This window comes from Populus alba, chromosome 12 (assembly GCF_005239225.2).
Source record: "Populus alba chromosome 12, ASM523922v2, whole genome shotgun sequence".
Taxonomy (NCBI): Eukaryota; Viridiplantae; Streptophyta; class Magnoliopsida; order Malpighiales; family Salicaceae; genus Populus; species Populus alba.
The window spans coordinates 7,559,854-7,571,917 of record NC_133295.1 but is presented as its reverse complement, the minus strand read 5'-3'; the positions used below and the strand labels follow the sequence as shown (position 1 = coordinate 7,571,917).

Here is a 12,064-nt window from a genome sequence, read left to right as displayed (position 1 = left end):
AGCAAACGTAAGTCCAAGTTGATGCCAAGAGCTGACGGTCCATTTCGTATTATAGAGAAGGTGAATGACAATGCGTATAAGGTAGATCTTCCTGGTGATTACAATGTATCAACTACTTTTAATGTTAAAGACTTATCTCCGTACTTGGATGATGATGACGATTCTGATTTGAGGACAAATCCTTTTCAACCCGGGGTTGATGATGTGCATCATGGGAATTATAATCCATCTCGTAAAGCTGAATCTAATATGCAAGAGGATTCAGATGGTCCAATGACAAGAGCGAGAGCGAAACAACTACAACGGGCCTTGACGAATCAAATTGCAATGATTGAAGCTGCGTCGGAGTTAAAAATTAGCAATCAGTTTGAAATTGGTTCAAGGGTGCTTATTTGCCTACAGTTGGAACTTGGAGATGGGAAAAGCCCTTAATGGTTCTTTTCATGCTGGGCTACTTGTATTTGGATTGATAATGCAAGTGAAGGAATTGATGTTGTTTACAGTCAGAACAGTAGATGGATTTGAACCCGAATTTGAAGTCATCCAATGCATGTGAAAACAAGATTTATGTAGGTAAAATTCAAGTTCAGAACGTGATCTTTCTATATTGTCCAACCATGATTGCATTGGACTTTTGTGTTCAAAAAGTTATGGGCTGTTTTAAATTTAGTCTGCATATGTTTTTAGAAATGTCAAAAAAAACGTCTGTTAGTTAAATTTGTCTACTTGCTTTATTAAAAATCTAGTTTTTAGGCTTGACTTCTGTCATGTTGAATTCACCTAACTTTGGAGGGATGTTCCAAAGATAAATATGTATCAGAATATGAAGAAAACACTTTTGGCCAAGATTTGAAAACTTAATTCAGAGAATTAAGAGTTGTTCTTCCAAATTCGTTTTGTGAAGAACCCTACCTGACTTATCACTCTTCAATCACAAAGAGTGTGGCGTCGAAATCCTAGATTGATCTTTGTGGCGTCCAGATCGACTTATCAAAGTATCATTCTAGTCTATCTCCATCTTATTTACCTTAAATCACTACAATCCAGCCTAAATACCAAAAGAAAGACAACACAACCAGACCCATCCTTCATCCATTTTCATTATAATCATTGTTGCCGATTTTCAAATCATTCACGGCACATCACACAAGGAATGTCAAATAACAATAAGATTTAGGAAGCAATATAAGGATTTTCGTTTAAACATGTACACAAATAATTGCAATGAGTGGTATCATCACAAAAACCAAATCTTAGATACAAAGCCGAGTCCAAAGCTTAGAGAGGGCACTGTTTCTAGTACAAATCCAGCTTTCAAGTACAAATCCAGCTTTCAGAATCCAAACTCTACAAGCTTTTCTGATTTTTGATTGATGTACGCAACACCTTGTTCATTATCCTATTTTAGTAACAGAAGTTGGAACATCCTTGCAATGACGGAAAATGAGGTGGAAAAGGTTGATAATAGACTTCTTTACAATTATCCATGTCCTTGATTTTTCTTTGATTGCATGCGACTTCGCAAGGCTTTGCAACCTAATTTGAAATCTTTGTAAGGACAAAAAACTTGACCAAAGATAACTACTCATTTAGAGACTAAGATTTATGGTTTGGCTTTTTTGATATGAAGTTGGCCTTCATAATTTCATAAACAATGTTACTTGCCTAGTAGGCTCTGCAACAGTCGATACATGTACAACTGACAAATTCAGTAAACCCTCCCCAGGCTGTAAGAGAACCATATTAGCAAGCGCTAATGATTCAGGACTCGCTAGGTTTTAGGAAGAGTCGTTTGCTTCTCCAAAGAAAGACTCTGCATCCAGAACATCCTGACCATGAAACAGATACATTCAGTCATTGAAAACAAGAATGGAAAATAGATTTCGGTTCTAAGTTTAAGGAAGAACCTCAATAATCATAATCGCAGCATCCTTGTGTATAATAACCTCGTTGTACTCGTGACAAACCATACTCTGCAACATGTAAGGGTGACAATGTTACTCTTACTCATTCTGCATGACAATTAACAATATTCTCATCATCAACACAAAAACATTAAAATCAAACAAATATTGAGGCACACTTGAACACAATTTGGGCAGCCAGTGTCTCCTGAGCAGTGGCAACATGTGAGAAGTTCCAAAGCAGCATTCAACAGCCCTGGGAAATAAGGTTGAGTCTATCACGCACAAACAAACATATCCAAATCAGTCACAGGAAATGTAAATTTCATTTCCATTATTTTGGAGGCTAAAAACAGAAAGAAGCTGCCCATGTTTAGAAATTAAAGAGAACCACATATCCCATGGCTACTGAAGAGATAGATAATTCTCATTGAAGATTGCCTTGGACATGCAGGTATTATTACAAAGGTGTTTAACAATGCTTTAAAGCCAAATTAATTGCTCCTCAGATCAACAAAAACATATGTTGGTGCGTGATTCTCAAAAATTGAGAACTAAAGTTCAAAGTTTTCAAATTCACTCTTCTTCTAGCAAAACGCCAAACCTAACAAATTACAACTGGGATGTTTCAATTTCATGTCAGTCACCTGCATTGAGACACCTGTCCCTCCTGGATGCTGATCATAAACAAGTATTCTTCCAGGAAAATAACGGCTATCATGAGGGTTTGGACACTCTGGAGCTAAGTCAGACGAGTTGCATCTTAAATATCTGAATGCAAAAGCATCATAGCAGAGTCAGTGCTGCAACAATTATTTAAGAGATCAAAGAAATTGAAAAAGATAGATGCTACTTTAGAAGACTTACAAAGGCACTACATTGAGAAGAGCATGTGAAGCAGCACGCAAACCCCCACGAATGGAAAATTGTTTCTCCTCGACCAATTCTTTAATTGACTGAGGAACTGGAATCCAAACTGCCTGTATACAAATTAAAGATACAAAAAATACAAAAACAAAGATACATGAATAAGAGAATGAATCATGTATCATGAGAAACCCAAATGCTAGATGGAATCGTAGAAACATCACTAGAAACAAAAATGCCAAATAAAGATCAAAGGAAAAGTGGGGACACAAGCAAACAAATCCATTTGTAACAGCCATCAAATGCACCTGAGATTCATATGAATATTTGGGTAGTGAAAGATCAAAAGTATCAAAGACTTTGTTGCTTCCTCTTTGTATGCAATAGATGTTAGGATACTGGCATGCAAACCCGACAAGACAAAAGGCTAAAAATGAGAAATGAGACACACAAGAATTTACGTGGTTCACCCAATTAGGCTACGTCCACGGGCAAGTATAGAAGGATTTTACTAGTAATGTGAGAATTACAACCTCTCTTAGATAATAGGAGAACTAAGAATCTCTCTATTACTAGGAGAAATGATGCGAACCTCGTGATCACGTGGTCACGCAACCCACAATCAAGATTGAGATCTGATCCCGGAAAGCCGAAATAGGTCTGATATGAGTGCGACACAATGGAAACCTGCCCCAAGGCACCAACACTATTGGAATGAGTAGAATGACGCCACGAAGCCAGTTAATCTTCGATAAGTCAGATTCAGTTCGTTCAAGAACTGAAGAATGCAAGAATCACTCTCACACGTTAAAACTGAAAAAATTCAGAATAATATTCATCAAAGCTGCCGAAATTGTGGCTTACATGAGTTTAAATAGTTCTTGAAAAATTAACCCTAATGGACCTCTTATGTGGACTTATATGAGGTCCACTCAAAACTGGTCCAAAACCCTAAACTAAAAAGCCCATAACCTGATCCAAACAAGCTTTGGATCCTAGCTGAAAACAAACTATTAATTAAGCCCAAACATGAAAGAAAATAATAAAAATAAGTAACTTGTCAATAAATACCACCAGCCCTTCTTTCCTTGTGTAGCTAGGATGAATAAGGAATTCTTATAAGAAAAGGATTCTGAAACATTAATGAATCCTTGCCACACTAGGAGATTATATTGCAACTCATTAAAGATCCTTGTGGAACTAGAAAATTCCCAAAACCAGCTCCCACATCCTTGGAGGAAAAGAATCCTAATCAAATAGGAAGTCCACAAGTCAAATGGAAGTAAATAACAAAATCCGTATAGCCTCTGTTGACCAGTATTGGGGTGCCTTCCCAAACTCCGATTGACCTGCAATTTTAACCCAAGGTAGTAAGATATGTCTGGAGAGTCCACATAAAATATTAGCCCGATCCAACGGTCGGATTGAGAATTATGATTGTTGCCGTAAACCTGGACCAGTGCGCTTTTTACACCAAAATCCGAATCTGACCTTACTTGGGTCGTATCACGGGGCTGAACCGTATCAAGAAAACACCTCACTTACTCTCTCACAAATACCTCACAATTTAGTGGGATTTCCCTCTTCACTCTCTCTTCTTTCTCTCTTCTTTGGTGTGTATATAATGCTTGGATGCTTGCCTATTTATAGGCAAGCATCCATGCAAGAGCAAGTGGCCAACTTGGCCAAGTGGGCAAGTGGCCAAGTTGGTCAAGTGGGCAAGGTAGGCACCTCCACCTATCTTCACATTCTCCCACTTGAAGACTTTGATGATTGAATCAAGTCATCACACTTCATCATTTGTGATTCTTCTATCCTTTCAATACTTGCCATCTTCATGCTGCTTACGTTTCTGCTAGGCCATACAAGGATCTGCACCATATATACTTATCAGTGTTGACTGGTTTGGTCAAAGCATCTGCTGGGTTTTCCTTTGTGTGAACCTTCTGAAAATCCACACTTCCATCTTCCACCACTTCGCGAACAAAGTGATACTGAACATCTATATGTTTTGTTCTTGAATGAAACGCCGGATTCCTTGCAATATGCAAGGCACTCTGACTATCACAATATAAAAGAATCTTCTCTTGTTTGTGCCCGAGCTCCTCCATAAGTTTCTTCATCCATATTGCTTCTTTACAAGCTTGTGTAGCTGCCATATACTCAGCTTCTGTTGTGGATAACGCTACAACAGTCTGAAGTTTAGAGACCCAGCTCACAGCTCCTCCTGCAATTATGAACACATAGCCTGTAGTGGATTTTCTTTTCTCAAGGTCACCAGCAAAATCTGAGTCAACATAACCTCTGACAGTGAATTCTGATCCTCCATAACATAATGCGGCATCTGAGGTACCATTGATGTATCTCAAGATCCTCTTGATAGTATTCCAATGCTCTCTACCAGGATTTGCCATATATCGACTAGCTGCTCCCACTGCTTGTGCAATGTCTGGTCTTGTACATATCATGGCAAACATTAAACTTCCCACTGCTGATGCATACAGTACTCGAGACATCTCCATCCTCTCTGCTTCATTGCTAGGAGACATACTTGAGGATAATTTGAAGTTAATAGGAAGTGGGGTGGAAATTGGCTTACAATCTTGCATGTTAAAGCGTCACAAGATCTTCTTCAAATAATTCTTCTGAGAAAGCCAAATCTTCCTCTTACTTCTGTCTCGGTGAATTTGCATCCCTAGAATCTTGTTTGCTGGTCCCAAGTCCTTCATATCAAACTCCCTAGCCAACTGTGCCTTTAATTCTTGGACTCGATCTTTGTTAGAGCATATTACCAACATGTCATCCACGTACAACAACAGAATGATGAAAACATCATTTCCTTCAAACCTCTTGTAATACGTACAATGGTCTGAACTAAGTCTGTTGTACCCAAGGCTAATTATGAAGGAATCAAATCTCTTGTACCAACACCTCGGCGCCTGTTTGAGACCGTATAGAGATTTGTTCAACCTGCAAACCAAGTTCTCCTTGCCTGTTTCAGCAAAACCCTCTAGTTGGAGCATATAAATTTCTTCTTCAAGTTCTCCATGAAGAAATGCAGTTTTCACATCTAACTGCTCTAAATGAAGATCAAATATAGCACACATTGTCAAGACTACTCTGATTATAGTAAGTCGTACCACCGGAGAAAATATCTCATTAAAGTCTATTCCTTCTTTCTGAGCATATCCTTTCACCACCAATCTTGCACGATACCGCTCCACTTGATCATTGCCATCACGCTTTATCTTGTAAACCCATTTGTTGCCAATGGCCTTTCTTCCTTGTGGTAGTGGAACAAGATCTCAAGTGCTATTCTTGTGCAGAGCTTCAATCTCCTTTTGCATTGTTGTCATCCACATAGATACATCTGTGCTTTTGATAGCCTCATGGAAAGTTGATGGCTCTCCATCCTTTGTTAGAAGACAGTATGCAATGTTGCTCTCAGTAACATATTCTGAGTGCCAAGCCGGTGGTCTTCTTTCACGAGTTGACCGTCGAACTTCAGGAGTTTCAGACTCTATTTGTTCTTGTTCTTCATGCTCTGGTACAGCTTCAGAAGAAGTACAATTCTGAGTATTTTCCATCTGGACTTCTGTAGTCTCCTTTAAAATGCTATTATTTTCTTCCATTTGCATTTTATCTTTTGCAAATATGACATCTCTGCTGATGACTACCTTGTAGGCAGTGGGATCCCACAAAGCGATACCTCCTTCACTCACATCAGCATATCCCAAGAATACACATTTTCTGGATTTTGAATCCAGCTTGTTGACCTCTTGAGTATTGTACATTACGTACACATGACTTCCAAATATATGCAATCGAGAATAATCAGCTGGCTTTCCAGTCCATATCTCCATTGGTGTCTTCAACTCAATTGCAGTAGATGGAGATCGATTTATCACATAACAGGCGGTATTGATTGCTTCTGCCCAGAATGACTTTTCTAGACCTGCAACCTTCAACATTGCTCTTGTTCTTTCCAATAGAGTTCTGTTCATCCGCTCTGCCACTCCATTTTGTTGTGGAGTGTATGCCGTTGTGAACTGCCTTTTGATACCTTCATGTTGACAGAAGTTATCAAATTCATCACTGGTATATTCTCCTCCATTGTCAGTCCTCAAACACTTGATCTTCTTTTTCAGATTCCAAGTTCTACCCCGCGCTTTGAAGGTTTTAAAAACTGCGAACACATCTGCCTTCCTTCTAATCGGATACACCCAACATCTCCTGGAGAAGTCATCTATGAATGATACAAAGTATCTTGCTCCTCCCAAGGATACAACCGGTGCTTGCCAAACATCAAAGTGAATCAGGTCTAAGATGCACTTGCTCTTAGTTGTTGACATGCCAATCTTCAACCTGTGTTGTTTACTTGTAACACAGTGCTCACAAAAAGGTAAAGTAACCTTTGTAAGCCCAATGCGTAACTTCTGATCAGAGAGAACCTTTAAACCTTTCTCTGACATGTGGCCTAGTTTTTGATGCCACATCATCGTCTTCTCTTCTACAGGACTGGCTGATGCGATTGATGCTTCTGCCTCATGATGTGTTTCTCCCATTAATACAAACATGTTTGCAACTGTCTTTCTTGCCTTTAAAACCACCAGCGCTCCTTTGACAATTTTCATGATTCCATTGTGTGTTCGAATCTTACAGCCAAGACTATCAAATTGTCCTACGGACAAAAGATTCTTCTTTAAGTCTTTCACATGTCGCACTCCTGAAATAGTACGAATTAAGCCATCATACATCTTCAATTTGATGGTGCCAATGCCAGAAATTTCTACAGCATGATTATCACCCATGAACACTGTGCCTCTAGAGATAGGTTCATATGTATGGAACCAATCTCGTCTAGGGGTCATATGTCATGTTGCTCCTGAATCCATTAGCCAGACCTCAGCGAGCTCTTCTCTATCTGTAGAGATTGTTGCTGCTTCACTATATAGAACCTCTCCATCTTCTGAGGTGCTTACAACACATCCTTGAGGTTTTGATGACTCTGCAGTATTCTCTATACCCTTTTTAAACCAACAATCCCTTTTGAAGTGCCCTTTTCTGCCACAGTTGTAGCATTTCATAGTCTTCTTACTTCTTGATTTGGACCTCCCTTGCCTTTGACTCCCACTGGAGCCACGCTCCGTTGATCTTCCTCTTGACACCAATAACGCCTCTGCTTGGTTTGAACTGTTTCTGTCTCCTTTGTTTTTGCGCCTATTTTCTTCTTCCAAGATAGCGGCTGCAACATCATCGAAGACTAAATAATCTGAGAGGATATTATTGGTTAAGTTGATAATGAGTTGATCATACGAATCAGGAAGACTTTGAAGTAGAAGCTCTGCACGTTCATTTTCCTCTATTTGTTGACCCAACATAGTGAGTTGTGAAAATAGAGTTCTTATTGTGTTGATGTGGTCAATCACTGACGTGGTTTCTGCCATTCGAAGGGTATAAAGTCTCCGCTTTAAGAAAATCTTAGTGTGCAAAGACTTGGACTCGTATAGCTTTGTTAGTCTCCCATATCTCCTTAGTTGTTTTCTTCTCCGCCACACTTGATAATACTTCATCAGCTAATGCTAAATGTATGTTAGCAATAGCATTTCCATCCATCTCATTCCATTTTGCATTATTAGTGATCTCCGCGGGCCGATCCCCAATTGCTGCCAAGCAATTGTCTTTCCTCAAGATTGCCTTGATTCTCATTTTCCACAGTGAGAAATTGCTCCCCTTGAACCTCTCGATCTCGTACTTTGCTGCCATTGTATTCACCGAGATCTATTCAGCTATCACCATTTCACAGATCTGTAACGTATATAGAAATAGTATCGTGTGAATAATACTTCACTAAGTAAGTTCCCAGGAACGATTGGAGGGGTCACAAACGGTCCCGCTTAAAACCCAATCTCCTTAGACAGAACTTCCTAGACTGTATTTAATCACCGCACTGACTTTCTATATACACCAACAGTAACGAAAGTGAACAGTACCGTATGATGAATAGTGCTGTATAGGTGAATAGTGTCGTAGACGTGAATAGTAACCATATACACGAATAACTTTTGTGTGTTAACAACGCCAACCAGGAAGACTCTGATACCACTGTTAGGATACTGGCATGCAAACCCGACAAGACAAAAGGCTAAAAATGAGAAATGAGACACACAAGAATTTACGTGGTTCACCCAATTAGGCTACGTCCACGGGCAAGTATAGAAGGATTTTACTAGTAATGTGAGAATTACAACCTCTCTTAGATAATAGGAGAACAACTAAGAATCTCTCTATTACTAGGAGAAAACACCTCACTTACTCTCTCACAAATACCTCACAATTTAGTGGGATTTCCCTCTTCACTCTCTCTTCTTTCTCTCTTCTTTGGTGTGTATATAATGCTTGGATGCTTGCCTATTTATAGGCAAGCATACATGCAAGAGCAAGTGGCCAAGTTGGCCAACTTGGCCAAGTGGCCAAGTGGCCAAGTTGGTCAAGTGGGCAAGGTAGGCACCTCCACCTATCTTCACAATAGAAACCAAACCAAGTAGTTGTTACTTTACAAGAAAGTGTTTGAGCTGATGTTCTTGAAGACTGGTTCTTGAAGGCCCTTGGTGGATAGGCCTAAATGTTTGCAGGACAAGAAGTTACTGTCATAATTCAATCTTCAAAGGGAATCACATTAAACTACAGGAACAATAATTGCAAATGCCATTAAGAGAATATAGCAATGTTTCTTGTTAGCATTGCTGCAATTGCTATAATAGAAGACATTCCTAATGACATGATACTTAGTAGCCTGTCCCACATGTTTCTCCTCTTTGCATTCCCCACAATAGCTATATCAGTAATCAACTAAACGTGGCACAAGGTTCCAACTCTAGCTATAATAGGTAAAGATCTGCTAAGTTTCAGACTCAACAGCCACATATATTCTGCGAGTCAGCCATGCAACAAGCTGCAGCCTGCAGAATAAAAGCATGCGATTTTTTTCAAATACAAGTTGAAAAGCAGAGGAAGAAAAACAAAAAGTTAAGAGCCTAACATAAAATATCACCTCCAAGGACATCAATATCTGTATGATCACGGGTTTTTGTATAATAATGCAAGTTGGCTTCATAGCACAAAGCAATCTTTTCCGATATATCCAATTCCTTGACCATATTGGTCTTCCCTTGGTGCATATAGACCGCACCTTCATATATCTAAACAAAAGGAACCACGGTGAAGAATTAGACCATAAAGAGAGTGTTAAATTTACATTTAGAGCTAAAAGTCTACAATAAACAAGGAAATCACAACTTCGCTACCTGGAATGGAAGAAGCTTTGCTTTCCTCAATCTCTTCAAGGACTTCATTCCGCTGCATGTCTATAACTCTGTATCTGGTGGGACTCTATCTGCATGTCTATCACGCTGCATGTATACTCTGCATTTTCTAGAAAAATCGAACACTGGAAACTTAAAATAACCATTTACTTAAACAGTACAACAAAATACTAAACCTAAGATTTTTTTTTGGGATCGACTTCCAGGCAAGTTACAAGAAATAATATACAGCCTCAAAACTGTGTGCATTGAAGTTTATCAAATCAACCATTAGCTTCAATCAAGTGTCCATATAGGTCACGCTTCAAAGATTTCAAGTCAATAGGTTATCAAAGAGTAATTTATCTCTATTGTGGAAAAAAAAAATTAAGTATAAAGTCAATTTTATATATAAAAGAGAATCCCTCTTTTTTTATTTATAAAAATAATATAAGTTGCGCACTAGAGCTATTAAACCTAGATGTTTGAACAAATAACATACCTCATGCCCAATGTAGCTCCATATTCTAGCAGAAGAATCACGTGAAGGATCAAAGCTCAGGTCTCCTTTATTTTTAAGGGACATCAGCGCATTGCCTAAACTAGAGCCAAAATATTTCTCGTCATGAAGCAAACTCAATGGGTGTTCAAGAGCAGCGCAGACCAGATGTTGCTTCAACACCTAGAAAGATAAACACTGGAGCATAAGTTTGCCTATTTGTTGGAACCTTAAAAGAAAACTAATTCAAAAGAAAATGTCGAACTTGGAACCCTACATACCTGCTGGTTTTGAGCATCAATATGACAGCACGGACCATGGAAGTGTTTTAGGAAATTTCATAAAATATTGATCCAGAGGTTCTTCAAACGAAACATATACAGCAAGAGATGGCCTTTCTCTTCTTCCAGACCTGCCAGCTTGCTGCCACGAACTAAAAATGAAAGAAAAAAAGCTTCCAATTAAAAGAATTGAGCAAGATAGTTACTTGGAAACCAACACAGTATAGCTCTCTACCTGGCAACACTACCAGGAAAGCCTAAATGCAGGGCGGCATCAATATGGCCAACATCAATACCCAACTCAGGAGCATTTGTTGCAGCAATGCCAGAGAGTTTCCCACTGAAAATATCTCTCTCTAATTGCCTCCGATCCTGCTCTAGCGCAGCCCAGCCAACGTCAAAGCACATAACTCATATGTGGGTGAAGATTAGAAATACAAACAGGAAAATATGAAATCAACCAAGGGAAAATAGAAAAATTAGTAGAGATGGGCAATCCCACTAAATTACCCTAAAAGAACACCTTAACAGCACCAGAAATAGAATACTGAAAAAATAAGAATCAAACAAAAACAAATGCCATGTCCAATTTTCTTCCGGCATCAGGGCTGAGTCAACATGTGACAACAAAGACAGCTAAAAGGAGCTGCAGTTGACCAAGGCAATTGAACAATTCTAAATGATGGTCAAACAGTAAAGAGGTTCTTAACAGATTGGTTTTATTCCATAGATTCCCATCAAGAACAAGCTAAAAATTCACTTAAGAATACAAATAACAATTTGTATTGAGCGGAAGTATGAGTTTGTTACACTCCTTTACATAAAGCAACAGATTTATAATAGCTTCAAAATCTTTTGATAAGATTTCAGAGATAAAATTTACCATTGGCAACCAAGTATGGCGGTAAGAAAAAATAATAACAGAAAGTTTTCAAGAAGGAAGAGAGCAGAATGCTAATTTTGAATCAAAGAGAAGGTGCAAGCCAGCAATGATCGGGGACAATATGAGCAAGTTCAAAATTATTGCACCACGATGAAAATCATCACTGACTCGCTACAGTAAAGAAACTTGGCAGAAGCAATTTGACCTTTCAGCCACCAATATAGCTAAATAAAACAGATTCAATAACCAATGAAAAGTAAACTGTCCTTCACAAAAAAAGTAGAAAATTTGGCCCAAATTCAGATATGATTTCCTAGAAGAACAAA

At 38.7% G+C, this 12,064-nt stretch overlaps 1 long non-coding RNA gene across 1 annotated transcript; it reads right to left on the bottom strand.

The window, feature by feature from the left end:
- Positions 1-1,885: 1,885 nt before the first annotated feature.
- On the bottom strand, positions 1,886-2,944 carry LOC140954335 (uncharacterized). Its single transcript, XR_012167498.1, has 3 exons — positions 2,772-2,944; positions 2,084-2,675; positions 1,886-1,973 (listed from the first exon to the last, which is right to left on the bottom strand). It is a non-coding gene; the product is annotated as an uncharacterized lncRNA (long non-coding RNA).
- Positions 2,945-12,064: the final 9,120 nt, after the last annotated feature.